Genomic DNA, 23,924 nt, shown 5'->3' on the forward strand with positions numbered 1-23,924 from the left:
AGAAGCTACAACCAGGAAGGCTCTGCTAGCAGGATATTGGTGGCCTACAATTCACAAAGATGCCTACGATTACTGTAAAAGATGTGATGCTTGTCAAAGAATGGGGAAACCCACCAAGTCAAGTGCCATGCCACTGCAACCTATCCTTCCTTTAAAGCCATTTGAGAAGTGGGGCATTGACTTCGTAGGTCCAATCGATCCTCCCACCAGAAGGAAACAGAACCGATACATCCTCGTATATACGGATTATGTCACAAAGTGGTGTGAAGCTAAAGCCCTAAAGCGGGACGATGGTAACAGTGTGGCCCTGTTCATGTATGAGAATATCATCACCCGTTTTGGCAGTCCCTTAGAGCTGGTAAGTGACAGAGGCATTCATTTCCTCAACAAAATCATGGAAGAGTTGACACAGTTGTATAAGATCCGCCATCGCAAGTCCACTCCTTATTACCCCAAAGCCAACGGCCAAGTCGAAGTCACCAATCGTATCCTCTGCTCGATTCTGACAAGAACGATTGCCGCACATCGTCGTGATTGAGATGATCGACTTACAGAGGCCCTCTGGGCGTATAGAACCTCCCATAAAGCAGCAACAGGACAGATACCCTTCCAGCTGGTATATGGTACAGAAGTTGTTTTTCCTGTTGAACTCGAATTACCCTCTTTGAGAATAGCTATCAAAGAGCGTTTGGGGGACGATGATTCACTGCAACGCCATCTCCTGCACCTGGAATGTCTGGACGAAATTCGTAGGATGGCTCTACAGTGCATGGAAGCCACGCAAGCTTACCATGATAGCTTCATCAAGCACAAGGAGTTCAAAGAAGGTGATTTGGTCCTAGCCTATGATTCACAATTTGGCAAGTTTCTTGGCAAGCTCCAACAGTGGTGGATGGGCCCCTATAAGGTACTTGCCATCAACCCTAATGGCTCTGTCCAAGTACAGACCCTGGATGCCTCTGATGATCTCTTTCTGATTAATGGATATCGCCTGAAGAAGTACTTCCCTCTTTGGGGATCTTGACAATTACGGACACTTGATCTTTTCCCTCATTGGCACGGCATTGTACTTCTTATGATGCTACTTTTGATAGCCATTCTTCAGTCACTCCTGATAAAGTGGACACAACCCTCTGTCCCCTCAAACCCCCCTTCCAACCTTGATCTCTTATCCTCTATTTTCCACCAGCGACAGTGGCGAGGTTGGTTCTGACAAATGGTCTTTCTACCATTCCCTTGCTTAATTCGAAAAGAAAAAAAACCAAAAAGCACAGTATACATATCGGTCATGGGAGAAAAGGACTTAGGTCCCTGTCATGCCGACCTATTCTTCGAGAAAAAGTGGAAACACCCTCGGGAATAGGGGAAAACAAGAAAAAGAAAAAGAGAGAGAAAAAAAAATCTATTATGAGAGAAAAGGAAGCAATTCCCTGTCATAGCAGGTCTCGTTCCAAGAAAAGGTGGTAAACACCCTTGGGCGAGAAGCTGGCTGTGGAAAAGGTGGTAACACCCAGCAGTCCAGCAAGTGGATTCATCACTTGAAATTTTTAGGATCCAATTCCGAAGCTGCCTCCCTTGGTACGCTGTGTCCTGACTCTTTCTGCAGAGTGACTAACTATCTTTTAGCAGACGACATATTCCTGTCCAATACAACGTTCGATTTGATGGCTACCTCCCTGGGTACGCCTCTTCAATAACTGATGACGCGATCTTCATCGACACACAATCGAGTGACGTGAGCTTTCATCCTAATCGGATGGGGAAGTGAGTATGGTTGCCCTCTATAACTATCAACAGAGCATGAGACAGAGGGTGGGGTGAGAGACCAGTCTTTTCCCTTCAAATCAAATGAGAGGTGAGAAGTGTGAATGAAATGTTGCACCCACGGGATGGGCCTCTCAATGCACAAAGCACAATTCGTTGTGTGCACTGCACTATAAGGCTCCCTGGCCTTCCTTCTCGCACCGTATGCCGGCACAGGGTGGGATGCACAGTTGCACCATCAAATGTGCACAAGGCATACAACCTTTGCACAAGTGACCGTGAGGATTACATCAAAGGGTTTCAGGAAAAGGCTGCCCTCCTGTATCTATCAACAGAGAGTGAGACAGAGGGTGGGTTGAGTGTGACTGGAGTTTCTTCAATCAGTTTACCAAGAGGTGAGATTGAGAGATGTTACGACACTTGGAGTCAAGTATGTCCCCGTTTTCCTATGCACCCACGGGATGGGTCTTTGCCATCATCACAAGACACGTCACCCTGTTCTGTACACTGCACTGTAAGGCTTCCTTGCCTTCCTCCTTGCACTTATGCCAGACGGGTTGGACGCACTAATGCACCATCAACTATGCACCCTAGCATACTCCTTCTGCACCATTCCCCCTTGTCAATTCCTCAACCGGGTATGCGATATGGGTTTCAATCATTCTTCCTCGAGTGATATCAATCATGGGGCGAGTGACTGTTCTTTCATTCCATTTGAGTGACTACGAGTTGAGTGTAGTATCCCTCATCATCGACGAATTTCCTGCGATTCCTTCAACCAGCTACCTCCCTGGGTACTGTTGCGTGGTCCCTGCCATGAAGGACGTGCGTTGTAAAGATGCCTTGGTACCTCCTATAGTCGACAACAACACTGGACGTGCCATCAACACTCAACCTTGCTTCTTGACAAAATGGGCCAAGTTTTTCTAACCCTCCCACTTTGGTTTCTCCGTGACGTTCATGTTTTAAGTGTGGGGACGTTAGTGGATGGTCTGTGGCATGGTCCTAGGTCCCTGTTGCTCGGTTAACCCTATCCGTTAAGGTCTTAAGTGTGGGGACGCGTCCCTGCGCGTCTACATTGTATACCCCTCTGCATATGCCTTAACCTGCTCATGCATGTTTGCCATGCCTTGTTGTTACCCTGATGGGGTCCCTTCCCACCCACCCGGTTATGTTCCACCCACCCTTGGGGCTGTTCCCTTGCAGTTTTCCTTCATTCCTTGCTTTTGAAGTCCTGCTATGTGAATGCATCCTGCGTTCACTGAAGTCCAACTCCAATCTTATAACCCTGTTCCTCCCCTTGAAGTGACCATTTTTTCTTTTTACCTACCCTTGTTCCGGTGCACGGTTTTTGAGTTATTAATTTTTGCAGCATTTTGCGCAACTTAGTCATTTTTCCATGTGAACGTGCTTTTCTTGCTTCGGAACCGTGATCTGACATCATAACCCTGACAACCACTTCCCCATGATATTTTTCCTTTTTACTCCGTGTCATTCCGATATACGGTTTGTCCAATATTAATTTTCCAGTTTTTACGACTTTTTCGTGTGTTATTTTGACATTTTTCCATGTGAACCTGCTATGTTTGCATCGGCATTTCCATTTGATTTGATAGCTGTGTCCCCTGTGCCTTCCCCCACCTTTTTCCTTTTTCCTCCATCCTCTTTCGACTTCCGGATTTTTACTTATTAATTTTTAGTGAGTTTTCGGGAGTCTTTTTGGAGTTTTTCGCATGTGAACCCCTCCTACTTCTACCGGAACTGCGGTTTAATGTGATAACCCTGTGCCACTCCTTCCTGCGGACATTTTTCCTTCTTACTGCATGTTATTCCGGTGAACGGTTCGTCCGATATTAATTTTCGATCCCATTTTTGGGTCTGTTTTTTGGGTTTTTTCCATGTGAACGCATCTTATCTCAGTCGGAACTATGTTTTGATGTGATAGGATTGTTGAGCACGTCTTTGTGCATAGTTTTCCTTTTTCTTGCACCTCATTCCGATGCACAAATTTTCCGATATTAATTTTAATTGTGTTTTTTGGTTTATTTTTTGTGCTTTTTGCACGAGACCGCCCTTTACCCCTCCCGGAACCTCCGTCGCATATTTTCCTTGTTTTCCCCCTGTCGTCTTGCCCACTTTTTGTTTTTACATCATTTCGTTTTGACGTCCGGATTGGGAGATATTAATTTTTCTTTAATTTTACGTGTTTTCGTGCAACTCGTCCCGCGCGTGAACGCGCCTGTTTTTTATTTTACGCGTCTTAACGCGCCTCCGTCGCCTCCACGTGCCCCGTCGCGACGTTCCAGTGCCTTTTCCATCCCGTCACGGCAAATTTTTTTACCCTCGCCCCGCACACGCGCGCGGGATGAGGGGGTACGCCCCTTGCATGAGCCCCTGCCCATTAACCCCTACCCTTCCCCTTGGGCACTCCCCCTACCCTTCCCCTTGGGCACCCCCCCTACCCACCCCCTCCCTACCCTAACCGCTTCCCCTCCCCTCTTCCTGCGTACCCCTGCCCTCCTCCTCCATTTCCTCCCTGCCCCGTATCCCTCTCCTTCTTCCTTCTCCTCCTTCCTTCTCCCCCACCTCACATCCTTCCTCCTCCCTGCCGCGCCCCGTCTCCTCCTTCCTTCTTCCCTCCCACCTCCGCCTCCTACTCCACTCGCGCCGCCCGCCCTGCCGCCAGTCGCAGGAGCCCCCGCCTCCAGTCGCCGCAGGAGCCTCCTTCTCCAGTCGCGCCCGCCGCCGAACTGCTGCCCTCCGCTTCCTGCTCTAGACGATGCCGCCCGCCAGTTTCGCTGAAGATGCCGCCCGCATCGCTGCAGTGCCACCCGTCAACGACAACGCAGCCGCCGCCTGGACGCTGCCGGACACCGCCGGACGCTGCCGACTCCGCCCTGGGCCGCCGCCCTGCTGGTCCAGCGCTGTCTGCCACCGCCGCCCACAGACGTAGGCGCCGCCCCCTCCTCCTCTTCCACTTCCACCTCCACCCTAACTAACCACGGTTAGTTAAACTAACCTAACCATCATCTGACTAACCTCACATTAGTTATGTTAATTAACATTAGTTCACACTAATTCACCTTAGTTAGGTTAGTTCCATTAACCTTAGTTAGGTTAACTAACCTAACCTACCCCATTAATCCTAACCCTAACCCTAGTTAGTTCCATTAACCTTAGTTAGGTTAGTTCCATTAACCTTAGTTAGGTTAACTAACCTAACCTACCCCATTAACCCTAACCCTAACCCTAACCCATCTTAGGTTAACTAACCCTCTTTAGGTTAGTCACCATTGACTTAGTCCCCCTAACTGACTTATCTAACTTCACCTAGACTAACCTAATTCCATCTGACTAACCTGACTTGACTTAGTCAGACTAACATGGCTTACACAGACTAACAGGACTTAACTGACTTACTTTCAACTTACTTATCAGACTTACATGATTTACTTGATTTAATTAATTTATAAATTAATTTCCACCTCATAAACATTCAGAAAAATTTCTAAAAATTCCCTTTGCTTTTTTCCACTTTTTAGAAATTTATCCGCTGGAAATTACAACCCCCAAAAAATTTTGCAAATTACATATTTCCCAATTTATCCCCCAAATTACCAACAAATGTAGAAAATTCATTTCAAAATAGTAAAAAATTCTAAAAATTTTCTTAAAAATTAAAAAATTATACAAACTTCCCCTCTTCCCCCCTTGACCATTTTCCCTTTATTTTTCACTTTAAAATATTATCATACATGGAACCCTTATTTAGAAAAAAAAAAACAAAAACCCCACACATAACAATTAACCATAAAAATCCTCCTCTTATTTTCCTACATTCCATTGTGGATATTTCCTCCATGGCTGCATTTTTATTTTTTCCCTTCATCCCATATTCATGTGCTATATATCTTGATTTCCTTCTTATTCTTATTATTATTATTTAAAGAAAAAACACAAACAAACCACAAACTACACAAACAAAAAACAACAAAACACATTCACAAAACATAATAATCTCACAAACACAAACCAACCATAACTAATCCCAAATTATAACATTTTTTTAAAACAAAAAAAACAAAAAAAAACAACCTCACCACATCCGCTAAGGTGTTGTCTTTGTTGTTTCGTTAGTGGTCTTTACTTTTCCTTTACTGGATTCACTTCTTTTGGGGGACTCTTCCGTGCGCATTCCTGCATTACATACACACCCCTTCCAGGTATTTATTTTCTGTGCTTTATTTATTTTCATTTTCCCCTTAATCACAACTTAATTCTTAAAATGAACTCTTTATTCACCCACCGTTTCCACGCGCATTCGTGCTATACACACACATACTTTTTAATTAAAATACACACGCCGTTCACTTCGCACGCGCTACGTGCGCTACAGAGGCACTTTAATTTTTAATTAAAATGAACCAATCGTCACATGAGCACGCGCTGGCAAAAAAGCGCTCCACATCACCTTAATTTGTAATCAATGAACTTGCATTTAGAGACCTAGTCTGGGTATCGAAGTCCGGAATTCGAATTAACGCACCGTTTTCACCTAATAATTGGTAATTAAATTTATAAGAAGGAACCGCCGTTTTCTTGCTAAGGTTTATCACCTAATTAAACTTTACCCATTCTTAATAATTTATTAAAATTAACCCTTCATTAAATTAATTCCCCCCTCACTGCACTTAATTCCCCTTTTTAATGAACCGTTTCGTGGGATGGGTATGCGCAGTCATTAGAGTTATTTTCCTGGTCCAATCCTGGTTTATCACCGATGTAGTCTTGATATGTGTCGAATGTGGTATTGTTTTGATTTACTGTCTTTGTTACGGTTACGGGTACGGTATGCAATTTTTTCTTTTCTTACCTGATACGGGGTTCTGGGTGTTTGTCTGATGCATCGCATGAAGCTTTCGGTCGCATATGTCTCAAGGTCATGTCGAATTTTTTCTCGGCTGTGGATTGCTTGGGATTAGTTGGTCGAGTCACGTTTTCTTGTTTTGGTTGTTCTCTTATCCTTGGTTTTTTGTCTGTTGCTTTGCAGGCATTCTCCTTGATTGTCTGTGTTTGTGGTGTGTGTGTAACCATCTGAATGGCGCCTTCTCATGCTCCTCCCCCTATCCAGTACGTCCCATTAGTTAGTAGGGATTACTCTTCCCTACTTACTTTTGAGCCTCTCACGAAGGCGGGACTTGCTGCTTTTGTGGCTGCTTCTTTTACATTGCTTCCAGAGGATCCGTCGTTATGTGATGAGTTTCTGGCCTCTTACAGCAAGAAGACAGGACTAGTCCAGGGAATTTCTATGACTTTGACACCTCGCGGCTTAGGGAAGGCTCTGTCTCTTCCCTCCAAAGGTGAACCTTTTGTTACCACTCGTCAGCTTTTCTCTAATGAAGAGATTCTGAAGCTGTTGCAAAAGCAGACAAGGGAAATGCTGGATGTTAAGAAGGTGATCAACTCTTCACGAGTTTCCTTTTCTATGATCACTGATCCCGTATGGAAGACAATCTGTCAGTTTCTCCAGGACAGGTTTATGCCTGCCAAAACGCCATCCCAGTACTTGTCCAAAGAGCTTTTCACAGCTTCCAGGATGGTGTTAAAAGGAGTTGCTATTGATTGGAGCACTTACCTCCTCACTAAAATGGATCAGCATTTCGTTAAAGTCACCAGGGGTAATGTTAACAATGTCACATATGGATCATATTTGTCTGCCTTCTTGACCTATTCAGGTTTACAGAAGACTGTGCCTCCACCTCCTCCATCAGATCTCGTACCTCCTCCTCCACCTTCAGAGGAGTCAGAACCTATTGATATAGAGGATGATGATTCTCCGCCTCCCCTGATCATCCAACGCAAACGCTTGAAGAGGGTAGCGGATAAAGCTCCTTCCGTACTTCCTTCCGTGCCCATCCTTGCTACCTCTAGCAGTGAACTCCCTGGGTATCTCACTTGTAGTAACCTATTCAGAGCACATCGAGAAGGATCATTGGAGATCTCAGTTCCCTCCCTGAACAGTCTAGTCTCAGGATATGCAATTCCTTTCCTCTGTAAAGATATTCAAAGTTCCATTGAATTGTCAGTGACAGCTTGTGTTCAATAGCTATACGCGTCTTTTTATGAAGAACTCATGCAGTCTAACGACCAGTTGCATAAGGCAACATCTGAGTTAGCTTCTGCTAAGGATACCCTAGCAGATTTATTTAAGCAAATGGAACAGCAAACCCAATTGGTTGCCACCCAAAGCGATGAGATCTCTTCTTTGAAGACCCAGTTACTCGAGGCTCAATCCCAGGTTACTAGCCTTTCAGAGGAGAAGGAGAGGATGTCCAGAGAAGCACAGGAATTCCAAGCTATCTTAGATGGCAAACTTTCAGCTTTACAGATTGCTAATGACACAGTGGCATCCCAAGCCTCCCAAATCCAGCAGTTACAAGATCAACTTGCAAAGTCCCGCTCTGTTCCTCCAAGCCCTCATGCTCCATTGATTCCTTCTCTTTCACAGCAGGACTTGGCTGCTCTTCAGAGACAGGCTACTTTGTGCCCTCTATTCCAAGATAAAGTGGAAAGATTGCAGTCCAGAATGGACTTGTTATGGTCTACATTTGAACAGTTTCAGGAATATGTCTCCCCAGACCATTCTTTCTTTGTCCACTACCACTTACAGAAGTTGGTTTTCTATATGAAGCTTTCCACGATGGATTTACCTCTTCCAAAGGATGGATGGAGTGGGGCTTGGTCTGCTGAGTTGTTGACAGAGGTAGTAAGAATGGTGTTTGAAGATTCTGTCATGCCAGATACCATGTTAATGTCATACATGTATCTACGAGGAGACTTGTTAATTCCAGATGAGGTGGATATGGAATGGTATGTGGGGGATATGGTCTTACAAGCTATTTTGTATGTCAACCATTTGGAGTTGCGCATAGCTGACATGTTTCAGAGTTATTCCTCCAAAGTGGCTAATTGTCATGATAATTCGTGGCATCTCATGATTGATTCTGTGGTTCTGAATCAACGAAAAAACACAGCTCCTCTCTCTGCCCAGAGTACTAATCAACTGAGAATGGATCTCTTAGCCTATCTTTCAAAACATAATCCATTTGATGCTACCTTCTTTGATGCCTATCATCGATGATCTCTCTTAGAACCTTCTGTTCCTACCCTCCTCTATTACCAACAAATGGCTCACCGATATGCTATATATCTTTCCCTTTGTCAATCTAATTCCACCATTATTTTACCCCTTCTTTTCCAACCTTCATCTTTCCCTCAAATTTCCATTTTTACATACTATTCCTTTATTGAGGATAGGGTATTTTCCCCTTCTCCACCCTGTCCTTCTCCATCCATTAATGTACCCTCCACATTTCCTATTTATCAGTTAACACCCTTCCTTAGTGATTCCCTCCAAATTTCTGCCACTCCTTCTTTAACATTTTCTTCCTTTTATGATTTTTCCTATCCCTCCCTTCATCCACTCTTCCTTATTCCATTACCCTCTCCTAACTCTTATATATCTCAACCACCTCAGTTGGTTAGTGACTGTGACGGGTTTGATAATCATATTTCCAGAAGAAGGGGATGGAGTTCAGATGATTGTCTTACAGGACCTCAGATTAATTGGCCAGTAATTCTAGGAGAATGGACAGGTTCCAGTCAAGCTTATCAGAACTATGTTCATTTTGCTCAGCAGTATTCACAGTCTGCAGATCCTTCAGTGAGATTAACTGCTCACTTTACTTGGTACCTGGCGTATATGCATAGGCACTCTCATAATGATTCCAAGCCTATTCCAAAGTTGTGCATGAATGTCAATGTGAGCATTGATTCCCAACAGCTTGATATATTGTATTTTCATGCCCTTTGTTTGCCTAGCAGATACCTGGTCCTGTTGGAAAGAATGTGCTGTCTTCAGTTTTTTCAAAATCCTCCTAAAAACTTTGTAGATGAATCCTTGTCTATGGATCGTTTCCGACAACATCAATCTTTCAAGAGGGATCATCTTCATTGATACCTTTCCAATGTATGGTGGATGCTTTTTAATGAAAATCTCTCTTTTTGGAGGAGTCATTCAGATGGTTGTGTTATGTGTAGTGTTTGTGTTGTGAGTTCATTTATGTACTATGAACGTGGTGGTTTCCTATTGGATTTCGTGTACGAGCTACATTTTGGAGAATTGTGGTGTTAGGGTCGTGGTTGCAGAGTTGAAGCTGATGCTGATGAAGAAGAAGAAAACTTTTATATCCTTTACAAATTTGTTGTGATTTTTAGTTTGATAAGAAGTGTTAATGTATAAAGGGTTTTCCTTTCTTTGTATTTTTTGTATCAGAAACAGGTTATAAGTTGGGGTCGTGGTGGATGGATTCTTTTTGAAGAGATATTGAAGATTACAGTTGCAATTTTACCTGCACTTGTATTCCCTTTTTCCTGGGTCGCGAGGACGCTTCCTTATTAAGTGTGGGGATATGTTAGAGTGTTGAAATGACTTGTTTTTTGGCTGATTTTTGTTATTTTTGAGAGCTGAATGGTTGATTTTATGAGATGATTGATTGTTTGGAAGTGGTTTGAGAGTGTTTTGGATGATATTGATTGGGTTTTGGAAGATCATGATGTTTATTGGTGGTTCTGTGATGTTCTGATAGGTTCTGATTGGTTCTGTATACCTTCTGTTTTGCTCTGTTTTGCTCTGTTTTGTTCTGATTGTCTTCTGTAAGGAGGGATAGAGTATTGATTGATGAAGATTGAGATCTTGTGAAAGTTTATTGAATGGTTTATGAGAGTTTGGAATATTTTGAGAATGAGTTATGTGGTTTTGCTGACCTTCTGTAGGTCTTCTGTAGAGCTTCTGTTCTGTTCTGTTCTGTAATGTAGCTGTTCTGGTACTGTTCTGTGACTGTTCTGTATGCTTCTGTATGTGTTCTGATGGATGAGAGTGTAGCTTGGGAAAGTTTTCTAGCCTTGGAAAGAGGTGAATACAAGTGCAAAAGAGCTGAAAGAAGTGGAAGAAGTAGCTGCTGAAGACTCAAATGAAGACTAGAGTGAAGTGATAGTAGTGAGCTATGAAAGGACACTGTAGTGGCTCTGGTGACTCTTCATATCAGACATACCTCTTGGGAGGGGTATCCATGACCTAAGAGGGATTATTGAGAGTGATTTTGAGAGATTGTAGTGAGGAAGAGTCAGAGATAGCCAATTCTACTCAAACAGAGTGATTGTATATGAGAGATTGAGAGAGAAGACTATGAAGATATTAAAGATGAATATTATGTGATGTATTTCCTGTTGAGATATCGAGCTCCACTCGTGATACGCCAGGGTGACCATTGTGTATTTATGTCACCGACTCGTCAGTTGCAGACGCGGTTGGTACACCGCCCATGAATAATAGCTACATGATAGCTATCCTTATCTACTCTAGTTGGTGGCTCAGTTAGTATGCCACCTTAGTTAGTTGAGTTTGGTTTGAGACCCATATATAGGGTTCTTCTATTTCTTTGTACTTGAGTTCTTTTGGCTTACACAACTAAGAAGAGGAAAACTGTTTTCAGCCTCCACCCTTGTGTGTCTTCCCCCATTGTGCAAGCAAGAAAGCTTCAAGCGAGACTCCTTCCTTCTCTCCCACAATCTTGACATGGTATCAGAGCCTTGTTCGTGGTAAGGAGCTCAAGAAAGCAAGCCAAGCTCGCGGTGTTCTAGTAAGAGGAGCAGTGTTGCTTTCATTTTCTGTTTTGGGAGCAGATCTCTGCAGGTAGCACAGCCGGAAAGTGCAGGAGTGCATTGTCTCAAGTTGAGACATCCTTCGCGGTGAAGCAAGAGGGCAGTATATGCTGTGGGAGAGGCTTTAGCCCTTGGCGACCTTGTTTTTTTTATTTGAGGCCATTTCGGGGCCTGTTTTGGAGGCGGAAGTTTTCTGCACACACTCGGGAAAAGGCCCAGTTTTATGCTGTGCAGCCACTGTTCTACAGGTCAATGAATAGTTACTGTAAAAATTGCATTGTATGCTTGTGCGCAGAGACATTGGGAGTTACAGAATCATCCCTGTTGCCTGTTGATGCAAAATCGTCACTAGGAAGTGACTGTGTGGTCAAATACCACTTTCGCCAGTTTTGCAGATTTTCCCTTGTGAGGGTGAAGCTGTGGTTTTTGCAGTGACAGAATTTTTTGCAGTCTTCTGTAATGGCATCTGATTCTCTTTCACAGATTGTCACTGAAAAGCTTGACAAGAACAACTTCCAAGCATGGAAGTTTAGAATGACGAATTTCCTTATGGGAAAAGGATATTGGGAATTTGTTGCAGGAAATGAAGAAGAACCAGTTCTTCCTGATGTTCCCAATCAACAGCAAATGCAGGCATTTAAAGCATGGCATGAGAGAGCCAGGAAAGTTATGTATTGGCTGTCTATCAGCATTTCAGACTCTATGATTGTGCATATTCAGGATGCAAGTACGCCAAAGGAGGCATGGGATACTTTGTCAAAAATGTATAGCACAAATACGCAAGCCAGGAAAATGCAGCTCAAGCAAGAGTTGCACAATGTGCAAAGAGAAAATATGAACATCAACGACTACCACATGAAGGTGAAGAAGATTGCAGATGCACTTGCTTCCATTGGGTCACTAGTGGAAGATGATGATTTAGTTTCTGTGACCTTGAATGGTCTAGGAAAGGATTATGCATAGTTCCGGACATCCATTTCAGTTCGTGAAAGATTTCCTGATTTTGAGGAGCTGATTGCACTTCTAATTTCTGAGGAGCAAAGAAATGGTGGTGCATCTTCTTCAGGAGGAACTTCAAAAGAAGCTGTCTTCTACTCAAATACTGGAAGAGGTAGAGGCAGAGGTAGAGGAGGCCGATATGGAGGCCGTGGTAGAAATCAGAATATGTAGCAAACTCAAGAAAACCAGTCCTATGGAGGAGGACGTGGTAACTCTAGAGGCAGGGGGAGCCAAAGAGGTCGTGGTGGATGGCAAAGAGGCCAAAATGCAAACAGTAATGTTGAATGCTACTATTGTGGTAAAATGGGTCATATGGCTAAAGACTACTATAAAAAGCAGAATGACATCATGAATGGAAAACTGCAACAAGGAAATTATGCATTCTCTAGTAGACAGGGTGATGACAGAAATGAGCATCTGTTTATGGTGCAGCACATGAACAATTCTGTGACAAGTGCAGAAGAAAGCAACGATGTATGGTATGTTGACTCAGGTGCATCAAACCATATGACAGGTCATGCAGAATGGATGGAGGATGCAAGGAAAATGGAAAAACCAGGATTTGTGGAGACTGGTGATGATACTGCACATCCTATTGTGCAGATTGGAAAAATTCATTTGTCTATGCAGGATGGGAAAAAGAAATACATGTCCGATGTATTTCATGTCCCGAATATCACCAAGAATATGGTTTCTGTTGGTCAAATGGTTGAGCAGGGCTTGCATGTCAGATTTAATCCTCATGGATGCTTTGTTGAGGATATGAAAAATAAAGGTCGCTTGATAGCAAAAGGAAAGAAGAAGGGCAGAATGTTTACATTGGATGCAGACATGTCTGAATTGAGTGCAGCAATGTTTGCACATGGGACCGGTGTAGTTGTAGATATTGATATCTGGCATAAACGCATTGGTCATGTTAATGTACAGCGACTTAAATCAATGCAGGCCCAAAATATTGTTGCAGGTTTGCCAAAATTCAAGGTTGCAGAAATGCATAAGGTATGTGAAGCCTGTCAGTTTGGAAAACAGGCAAGGAAACCATTTCCTAGACATGTTCAAGAGAGTAAGAAGCCATTGGAATTAATCCACTCTGATGTGTGGACAACTAAAGCTGCATCTCTTGGAGGCTGTCATTATTTTGTCAGTTTTATTGATGACTATAGTAGAAAAGTTTGGGTGTATTTTATGAAAAAGAAAAGTGAAGTTTTTGGGCATTTCAAAACTCTTAAAGCTATGGTTGAAAAAGAAACAGGCCTGCAGATAAAATGCCTAAGGTCAGATGGAGGGGGAGAGTACCTCTCAAATGAGTTTGCAAGGTTCTTGCAGGAGCATGGCATAAAGCAGCAATATTCATGCAGTCATACCCCACAACAAAATGGAATTGCAGAAAGAAAAAACAGGCATATTGGAGAGGTATCTCGTGCCATGCTCAATGAAAAAGACTTGCCAGATTTTTATTGGGCTGAAGCAGTTGCTACAGCAGTCTACATAATGAACAGGACTCCCACTGTAGCAATACATGGAATGACTCCAGAGGAGAGGTATACTGGTAGGAAACCAGATATTTCTCATTTGAAAATTTTTGGTTGCACTGCCTATGTACATGTGCCAGATGAGTTGAGATCCAAGTTGGATCCAAAAGCTGAGAAGTGCATCTTTATTGGTTACTCTCTGTAGCAAAAAGGGTATAGATGCTATAACCCTTCTACTCGTAAGTTTACAGTGAGCAGAGATGTTGTTTTTGATGAGATGAGTAGCTGGTATAAACCAGTAAATGTGATTGATGATGTAGATGCACAAAATGGTAATGCTGCACAAAATTCACAGCAGCAGTCACAAAATATTAGTGGACCTGGAGCGTCCTCTAGTAGTGGTTCACATTCTTCCCCATGGACAGGCAAATTGAGATTAGGAGAATCTTCTCAAAGTAATGCAGATAGTGGTATGTAGGTATCACGAAAAGGAAAAGAGAAGGTTGATCAGCCCATGTTTGATGTGAATGCAGGTCACTCTTATGTGGATGGTGAATCCAGTGGCTCAGAACAGAGCATTGATGATGAGTTGGGTATTCCTTCTATTGTTACACCTGGAGTAAGGAAGACCAGGGATGTTTTGAGAGCACCTGGGAGTGAACCTACTTTGCGCAGGTCTACGAGAGCTAGGTATCCTGTGGATAGGCTGAAATATGATGGATTTACAGCCATTCACTATGCATATATGGTTAAAGTGATACAGGAAACAGAACCCACTTCTTTTGAGGAAGCCATGGGAAAAGAAAAATGGGAGAAAGCCATGGATGAAGAAATGGATGCCTTGGAAGCAAATGCTACATGGAAATTGGTACCTTTGCCTAAAGGTAAAAATGCAATTGGCTGTAAGTGGGTTTATAAGGTGAAGCACAATGCAGATGGTTCTGTGAATAGATACAAGGCAAGATTAGTAGTAAGGGGTATGCACAAACATATGGCATTGACTATGAAGAAACATTCAGTCCGGTTGCAAGGATGGCAACCGTAAGAGCAGTCATTGCTATGGCTGCATCAAAGGGATGGTCTTTACATCAGATGGATGTAAAGAATGCCTTCTTGCATGGTGATTTGCAAGAAGAGGTCTATATGGAGCAGCCACCAGGTTATGTGCATGTTGTTCATCCTGAGTTTGTTTGCAGGTTGAAGAAAGCCTTGTATGGCTTGAAGCAAGCACCTAGAGCATGGTCTGACAAGATAGGACAGTATCTTGTCACTATTGGCTTTCAGATTTCCAAGGCAGATTTCTCACTTTATGTGAGGAAAACAGAGAAAGGTATTATGCTACTTGTCATTTATGTTGATGATTTGATTATGACAGGTGACAGTGATGAAGATATCCTTCATGTGAAAATGCTATTGAAGCAGAAGTTTGAGATGAAGGATTTGGGAGAGCTGCGTTATTTCTTGGGCATTGAGGTGATTAGATCACCAAGTGGGATACAGCTCTTGCAGAGGCAGTATGGATTGGACATGCTGTCCAAATATGGGATGACAGGTTGTAAGCCTATTTCAGTTCCTTTGGAGCAGAATGTGAAGCTGAGCACAGATGCAGGTGAGCTTCTAGAAGACCCTACTATGTACAGACGCATAGTAGGAAGTTTGATTTATATGACTATTACCAGGCCAGATTTGAGCTATGCTATTGGATTGGTAAGTCAGTTTATGCAGGCTCCAAGGAAACCACATTTGGATGCGGCTAGACGCATACTCAGGTATGTGAAGTCCACATTGCAGTATGGACTATTTTATGAGGCTCGGGTTCAGATACAGTTGCATGGATACACTGATGCTGATTGGGCTGGTAGTATTTCTGATAGACGATCTACCAGTGGATATGTGTTCTCTTTTGGGAGTGCTGCAGTCACTTGGAGCAGCAAGAAATAGCCTACAGTTGCCTTGTCAAGCACAGAGGCTGAGTACAGGGGTGCAGCAATGGCTGCATGTGAGGTAGCTTGGTTGCATAAGCTACTTTATGATATGCATCAGTCTACAGATGGACCAGTTGTCATTTATTGTGACAACATGAGTAGTACACACTTGGCAAATAACCCAGTCTATCATGCTAGAACAAAGCACATTGAGGTGCATTATCACTATGTGCGAGAGAGGGTTTTACTAGGTCTTATTGATCTAGTTTATGTCAGCACAGAGAATCAGGTAGCTGACATATTCACGAAGGCATTGGGCGCAGAGAAGCTGCCCAAGTTCAGAGACCTGCTTGGTGTGTAGGAATTGGGATTGAGCTCGAGGGGGAGTGTTGAGATATCGAGCTCCACTCGTGATACGCCAGGGTGACCGTTGTGTATTTATGTCACCGACTTGTCAGTTGCAGGCACGGTTGGTACACCGCCCATGAATAATAGCTACATGATAGCTATCCTTATCTACTCTAGTTGGTGGCTCAGTTAGCATGCCACCTTAGTTAGTTGAGTTTGGTTTGAGACCCATATATAGGGTTCTTCTATTTCTTTGTACTTGAGTTCTTTTGGCTTACACAACTAAGAAGATGAAAACTGTTTTCAGCCTCCACCCTTGTGTGTCTTCCCCCATTGTGCAAGCAAGAAAGCTTCAAGCGAGACTCCTTCCTTCTCTCCCACAATCTTGACATTTCCATTCAAAGATGGTGTATTCCTTTGCTTTCTTTGTTCTATTGATGGATTTTGTGAAGATGTTGAAGAATATAGTTGATTCTATCAAAACCATGGGAGATCTACATGATGCTGCATGAAGATTTGTTGTGCATGGTGTTCTTTTCTTCATTGAGATCATATAAAACATGATAAACAAGCTTGTTGATGTTACAAGATAGATTTTCTTGCAAGAGAATTCCCTTTTCCTTGGTGTTCCTCTTGGGGCTCCATGATGCTAGTAGAAAACTTACAAGTTGTATGATCAATAGGTAAAGAAGATCATAGTGAGGTATGCTATGGTGTTCAAGTAGTAGTCACATATAAGGGAGGAGGAAAATGCAAGTTTTTCCACTTTATCATCAAGCAAACAAGTAGTCCACTATGAATCTATCCCAATAGCTAACCCTATCTCAAGGAGGAGAATGAGGAAGTATTGTCTTTAGATGATGCACTTCACCAACTTGGAATGATGCTACTAGAAAAGCCATTGCCAAGATGGGCAAAGCAACTCTATGATCACAATAATCTTATATCTAAAACTACTAAGGAAAAGTCTAATAGGCCAAAGATATCTTAGAGAATACAGGAGCAAAAGAAAGGCTTCCATTCATATAGCCAACATGGCCTTGATGGCTAAGATTGTGAGAGAGGTGAAGGAGTCAGTAGACTTGAAAGAAGCACTTGATGATCCAGTGTGGAGAGTAGCTATGCAAGTTGAGCATGATAGCATAATGAAGGATGGCACTTAGAAGCTAATAAATAGGACAAAAAATTTAATGTTATTGTGCCAAGTGGATATGGAAGGTAAAGTACAAGGCTAATGGCAATTTAGGAAAGTACAAAGCCAGACTAGTTGCATTGGGATCTTCATAAGGAGGATTTGATTTCTAAGGATAATTTGCTCCAACTACAAGAATGGCCACTATTTGCATAGTACTTGCAATGGCCACACACAAGAAGTCACCATTTTACCAAATGCATATTAAATTTGCAATCTTCAATGATGATCTCCAAGAGGAGGTGTATGTGGCTCAGCCACCAAGGTTTGAGACCCCCATTCTAAGAACAAAGCCTATAATCTAAAAATGCATTGTATGTTGACAAAAGCCCTAGAGGATGTTGAAAAATGTGCAATCACACCTACTATAGCCTCTTTGTAATGAGCAGAAAGGCAAAGAATCACATTGCAAATAAAGCCTTAGACTAGGTCATGTATGCATGGTTTTGTAAAAACACAGTTGCTCTGATACCATGTTAAAATATTGAGAATGCATGCTAAGGTAGATCATTGATAAGCAAATAGAAAATCATAATGAGGCATAAGTAATGACAAAGAAGAACAACTGATATTATCCAAGTATAATGCAAGTACAATTTAATGAGAATGATAGATCAAATGAGTGTGGGAATGAGTGTCTTTCCTAGTTGTGATTGAGGAGGGGTGTTGAAAAATGTGCAATCACACCCGCTATAGCCTCTTTGTAATGAACAGCAAGGCAAAGAATCACATTGCAAATAAAGCCTTAGACTACTTCATGTATGCATGGTTTATTAAAACCACAGTTGGTGAATACCATGGTCCCTTTCCACCTTTTTCCACCTATACCTCCTATTATAAGCCTATAAAAGGCACTCATCCCCACACTCATTTGATCAATCATTCTCATTCACTTTTACTCACATTATGCTTGGATAATATCAATTGTTGTTCTTGGTCATTACTTATGCCTCATTATGATTGTTTATTTTCTCATCAATGATCCACCTTAGCATGCATCCTCAATATTTTAACAGAGGATGGTATCAATGGATAGATAAGATCTTTTTAAGCTTAAACTTTAATAAATGTGCATCACATGCTAACTTATATGCTTATAGGGATTAGTGATGAACCACCTTCTTGTTACATGTGATTATGAAGATATGAAAGGATTTAGTCTCTAAGTTTGAAAAGATAGACTTGGTCTTGTTGCAATATTTTTTGGGCAATGAATTCTAGCAAGATCCTAGCAAAATCTTCATCTCCCAAAAAAAAAAGTATGCATGCAAGTTCTTGAAAGCATTTGGTATGATCAACTACAAGGAGATAGCTGTATCTATGGAGGACAATGGAAAGTTATCCATTGATGATACATCAACACTAGTAAACATTGGGAGGTATAGAAGGTTGGTTGATAGTCTTATCTCCTTGTGCAATACTAGGCCTTGTATCAATTTTTATCTTGGTGTTTCAAGAAACTTCTCAAAAAACCACAAGAAAGTCATTAGAAATTTGGGATTCAAGTGCTCAAAAGCTTAAAGGGAACTCTTGATTATGGTATCACATATAGTTCCAAATTTTCTCTTATGGGAAACTATGACTTAGACTGTGTAGGTGATGGTGATTCCAGGAAGTTATTTTGTAGATATTATCTCTCTTTGGGTTCAAGAATCTTCTCTTGGATCAATAAGATACAACCAATAGTTACATTGTCTTCTATCAAAGCAAAATACAAAAGGTAGCTTGTTTTTCTACATGTCAAGTATTATGATTAAGCATGATTCTATGGCATATAAGAGTGCAAGATGAAGAACCAAGAATGATAAGATATGACAATCAACATTGCATTGTCTTTTTTCTAGAATATAGTGTTTCATGTGTGCATCAAAAGCATTGAGATCTAGTATCATTATCTATGTGATTTGATTGAGGATAGGATAGTAGATTTTACCTACTATCCAATGGAGGAAAATGGAGTAGGTATCTTCATCAAAACTCTTACAAAGGATTTTCTTTGAGTTTATCTCCATAGACTCTTGGCATTGGGCAAGGATGTAGCCCATGTACAAGTGGACATTGAGGGGGGTGTTAGATATGCTCAATGCCCCACCCACATAAGATGCCCCTAATAACCAATGATGCTCAAACTTATAGGGCCCCCATTATGAGGAGAACCCACATGTGAGCCCAAATTTGGTTGTGGGTCCTGACTTGTATGCCAAATGAAGTCTATGTAGTTAGAGAGCAAAAAGATTATCTTTGTGGATCTAAACCTTTTGGTTAGAGAGAGTAGCTATGCTAGTAGCAACTTGAGGGTGTAATGTATTGAGTTGTAGAATGGTAAATGAAATATTCCATTGAACATTTCCTGGTTGACTAAGGAAGGTTCATAATATAGTCGAATAGGCCAACCAAACTATCCTCCTAGGCTATAAAAGGAAGACCCCTCCAAATCCATCATTGATCTATCTTTCACTCAATCAAAGTTCTTTCAAAAAGTCTTAAGCTCTTCATCTATCATCTATCTTGATTGCCATCTAAGCTTCAAAGTGAAAGCTCGCATGTGGATAGAGGCATATTTGTATTGATTTGTTTGGAATTAAAGAAATTTTGGGTCTTCTCATATCTGTTATATATTCTTTGCACCTTGATCATTTTCTATTTTTTGTGCTACGTAATTTTTTCAAGAGGTATTTTTGGATTTATCCACTAAATTTTGATGGACTAATAACTATCCTTAACACTCAAATGGGGCCTCAATCTTTAAGATTTAAGGATTTTGTGCATTATTAACATAGTAGGAGTTGTGTCTTAAATCTTGAGAAAGAAGTTGTAGTGGAGATGTTGCATTCTCCACCAACACAAAAGGAAAAGGTGGTTCCTCTACCAATGGTCACAAAAAGAAGAAGGGTGGTTTTAAAAAACGTTTCAAGTAGAGTGCTTCTACTACAAGAAGATTGAACATGTGTACATTTTCATGTCAATGAGGTAGATGAGAAGAATGATACCATGAAAAGTAAAGGGAAGAAGAGCCAATACAGCTCAAGTAGAGCTAAAGTTATTCATGGTGACCATTGAGTAAGTGTGTTCCTTGTTGTAAGAAGTTTCTACCACTAACTCATGGCCAACAAGAAAGATCTACATAGTTATATGTAGCCTTTGTAGAATCCATCATTGTGATGGAGTAAATGAATATATGCTGAGAACACTTAATTTCATTTATTTTGGAAATGGTGATTTCAAAAAGCTTTTAGATATGTCGTATGTTCAAGATATGAAGAGAAATCTATTATCAATTACTTTCATAATTGATCTTGGCCATGAAGTGAGGTTCACCAAAATAGGTACTGAAATTCTCAATAATGCTAGCAAAGTTTTCAATAAAGAAGAAAAAACCTATATGAGCTAAGTGCTCTTATAGCCACCATTGGCATGACCACAAGTAAGCTTTGGCATAAAAGATTTGGTTATATTGGATTTACAATGTTAAAAGAGATGTATACATAAGCTATGGTTGCTTATCTATGTGCAATAATTGAAATGAAGGAACCATGTGAAGCTTGTATATTGGGCAAGGAATACAAAAGGAATTTCCACAAGCAAGCAAGAATAGAGAGACAGCTCCTCTAAAGTTGGTACATATTGACTTGTGTGGTAAAATTCCTACACAAGCCGTTCGGGGATGTTCTCACTTTATTTTGATTGTTGATGACTATACTAGGAAGATGTGGGTGTACTTTCTTCATGATACGCCTCAATATCTTGGTAAGTCTAAATAATATCTAAAACTTGGAGAATAAAATAAGGAAAAGTGTGAAAAAACTTAGAATAGCAGTAGTGGTGAGTTCAAGTCAAAGGAGTTTGAAGACTTTTCCGAGAGCAAAGGTATAATATCTCAATGTCTTTTGGTCTTAAAACAAACTTCTTTCCCCTCACATTGCACATAAGCACTAGATCTTCATTGAAATCTAGGACTTTTGATCATGTAGAATACTAACTCATCTTTATTCCTCTTCTCTCACTGCCCTTCTAGGTGAACCATGACCTCATGTTTCATCTATCATCTTTCATGTTCCTAGCCTAAGAACAAGGACTAGAGTTAGCAAAAAGGGAAAGAATATAAACCTTAGGAAGAAAAACAAAATGTGGAGTGTCTAAAACCTTTAATTCTTACTTCCTTAAGATATGGCCCACCATTGACCACATCTCCCTTCTCCATGCATCACAGAAAGTAACTTGCAACCTTTATGATGATCGACATTATCATCATCATGAGCTCCTCCTTGTCCTCGTCATTTGGGTCACTACAACATGGTTTCCATGCATCAACTGACCAAGACGTGTGTCAAACAACTGAGAAGGAGGCATATTCCCCTCCCCCCCAACAAAAGCCTATATAATCCTCGTATCACTAGGCTTGGAAGGGTATAGAAGGGCCATGTAAAATATTACATGGCGCAGCAAACAGAATCTAAGAAAGAGATAGAGAGTACACAACAGATAAGAGGAGAATCAGTAAATACGTTAATTCCAAACAATTGATACAAAGATGGCTCTGTCCACCCATGCGCTTCCACTGTGTGAAGCTTAGATGGCGATCTAGACAGAAGATAGGTGAAGAGCTTAAGGCTAGCTGGAACAACAACTCTAATTGGGTGAAAGATGAGTGATCGATGGCTGTGAAGGGGTTTAGCGTTTATAGCCCGTGAAGGCCGTGAGGTTGGCCTAACCAACCTACCATATAAGCCTCCACTAGTCGGCCAAGGAATATTCCAGGGAATATTCCCTTTACCATCGGGCCGAGGGCGCTGCCCCCGGACCCCCACTAGGGGGCCGCTGGCCCCCCTAGGACCCCCCAACCAGGGGCCGCTTCCGCGGCCCCCGGACCCCAAAATAGGGGCCCCTTTTAACTCCCTTACCCTACAACTCGATGCAATGTGCCTCGAGTTGCTACCAACTTAGCCACTCCGTCTAACCCAAAGATTAGACCCACAACGGTCACCTTTTTGCCATCTGGTCACATAGACCTCATCTGATATACAAGTTAGGACTCTACCTCATCTGATATACAAGTTAGGACTCAACCAATGTCCGGGCTCACATTTGGCTTCTCCTCATAATGGGGGCCTTACAACTTTGAGAAACATGGATCATTGGTAGCACCTAATGAGGGTGGGGCATTGATAATATCTAACATGCCATTACTTAGCTTGGCAAAGCATTTTTGAGAGAGAGAGAGAGAGAGAGAGAGAGAGAGAGAGAGAGAGAGAGGAGAGAAGAGAGAATGGGAAGAAAAAGATAGGGAAGAAGAGAAGAGAATAGAGAGATAAAGAGAAGAAGTAGAGGTGGAGAAAAAGATAGAAAAGAGAGGGAGGGAGAGATAAATAGATAGAAGAGGAGGAGAAGAAGGGGATCTTGCAAAGACCCTATCATCTCAAGGGCCCTACTCTATCACCTCTTGTGAAGTCTCCCTCATCTCTTGCAAAAGCTCTATCATCTCCATCCTAGCTACTCAAAGCTAGAAGGTGCAACCTTTAAGTCTTGCGAAGTTCTACTTGATCATGGCCCCCTGAGAGGAGAAGTTTGGGGACTATGAATGCAAGTGCCTAAGCTGTAGTTAGAAATGCGAGTGGAGATAATGCCCCAGCCCCCACCATGAAAACCCAAGTTCCTCTATTATTCCATAAATTGGCCCTTGTTTCATGAAAGGATAGCTCACACATCTAATAGACTAGGTTAGTATCCACTATTATTTTGAAAGGTTACATTTAAGTTAGTACTTGACACTCATATTAGGCATTGATATTGTTAAATAAGTCTAATGTTACTCCAACATTGCATTAGATGAAAAATTCTAATATTTTTCCACCACATTAGACAAAAGAGAGCTAAAGCAATGCATTAGAGAAAGATAAAGCTAAATTTTACATAGCATTGCATTAGATCGAGATAGGAAAAATCTATTATTTGTATTCTATATTGCATTTCATAAGGTTTAGCCAAGTGAAGTTCCTAAGAATTGTCTTTAAACTTAACAAGTATTTTAGTTAAGAAAAATTAAAGAGAATAGCAATAACAAGTTTGACTCAGTACATTGTAGATAATTAGGAAGATATGCATGTGCTAGTTTAAAAATCCAATAGAGAATTGATCACTTGACTACTACTAAAGGAAAGATCCAATGATTCTCTTTTACATCAATAAGTATTTTGATAGTAATCCTTAATAGGATAAAACAATCGCACTAATGTTAGAGATACCACTCATTGACGCACTTTAAAATACCCACGTGTTAAGAGTTCCTCAATATCTAAGAAACCTTAAATCAAGCAAACCAAAAACTAGTTTAAAATTTTATGCTAAGACATGGGTGGAAGTTGGGCTAAATTAATGATTAGACAAACCTTCTATCCAAAATGGATTGGACTAAGCATAGGTTGATTTAGAAAAGAAAAAAATCCTAATATACAAAATCTTTGATTACTAGCACCTAAGAATGCAAGTGTTAGAAGGAAAACC

Source organism: Lygodium microphyllum, unplaced genomic scaffold (genome assembly GCF_053477565.2).
Source record: "Lygodium microphyllum isolate KBCC unplaced genomic scaffold, Lygodium_microphyllum_v1.1.10 scaffold_36, whole genome shotgun sequence".
NCBI lineage: Eukaryota > Viridiplantae > Streptophyta > Polypodiopsida > Schizaeales > Lygodiaceae > Lygodium > Lygodium microphyllum.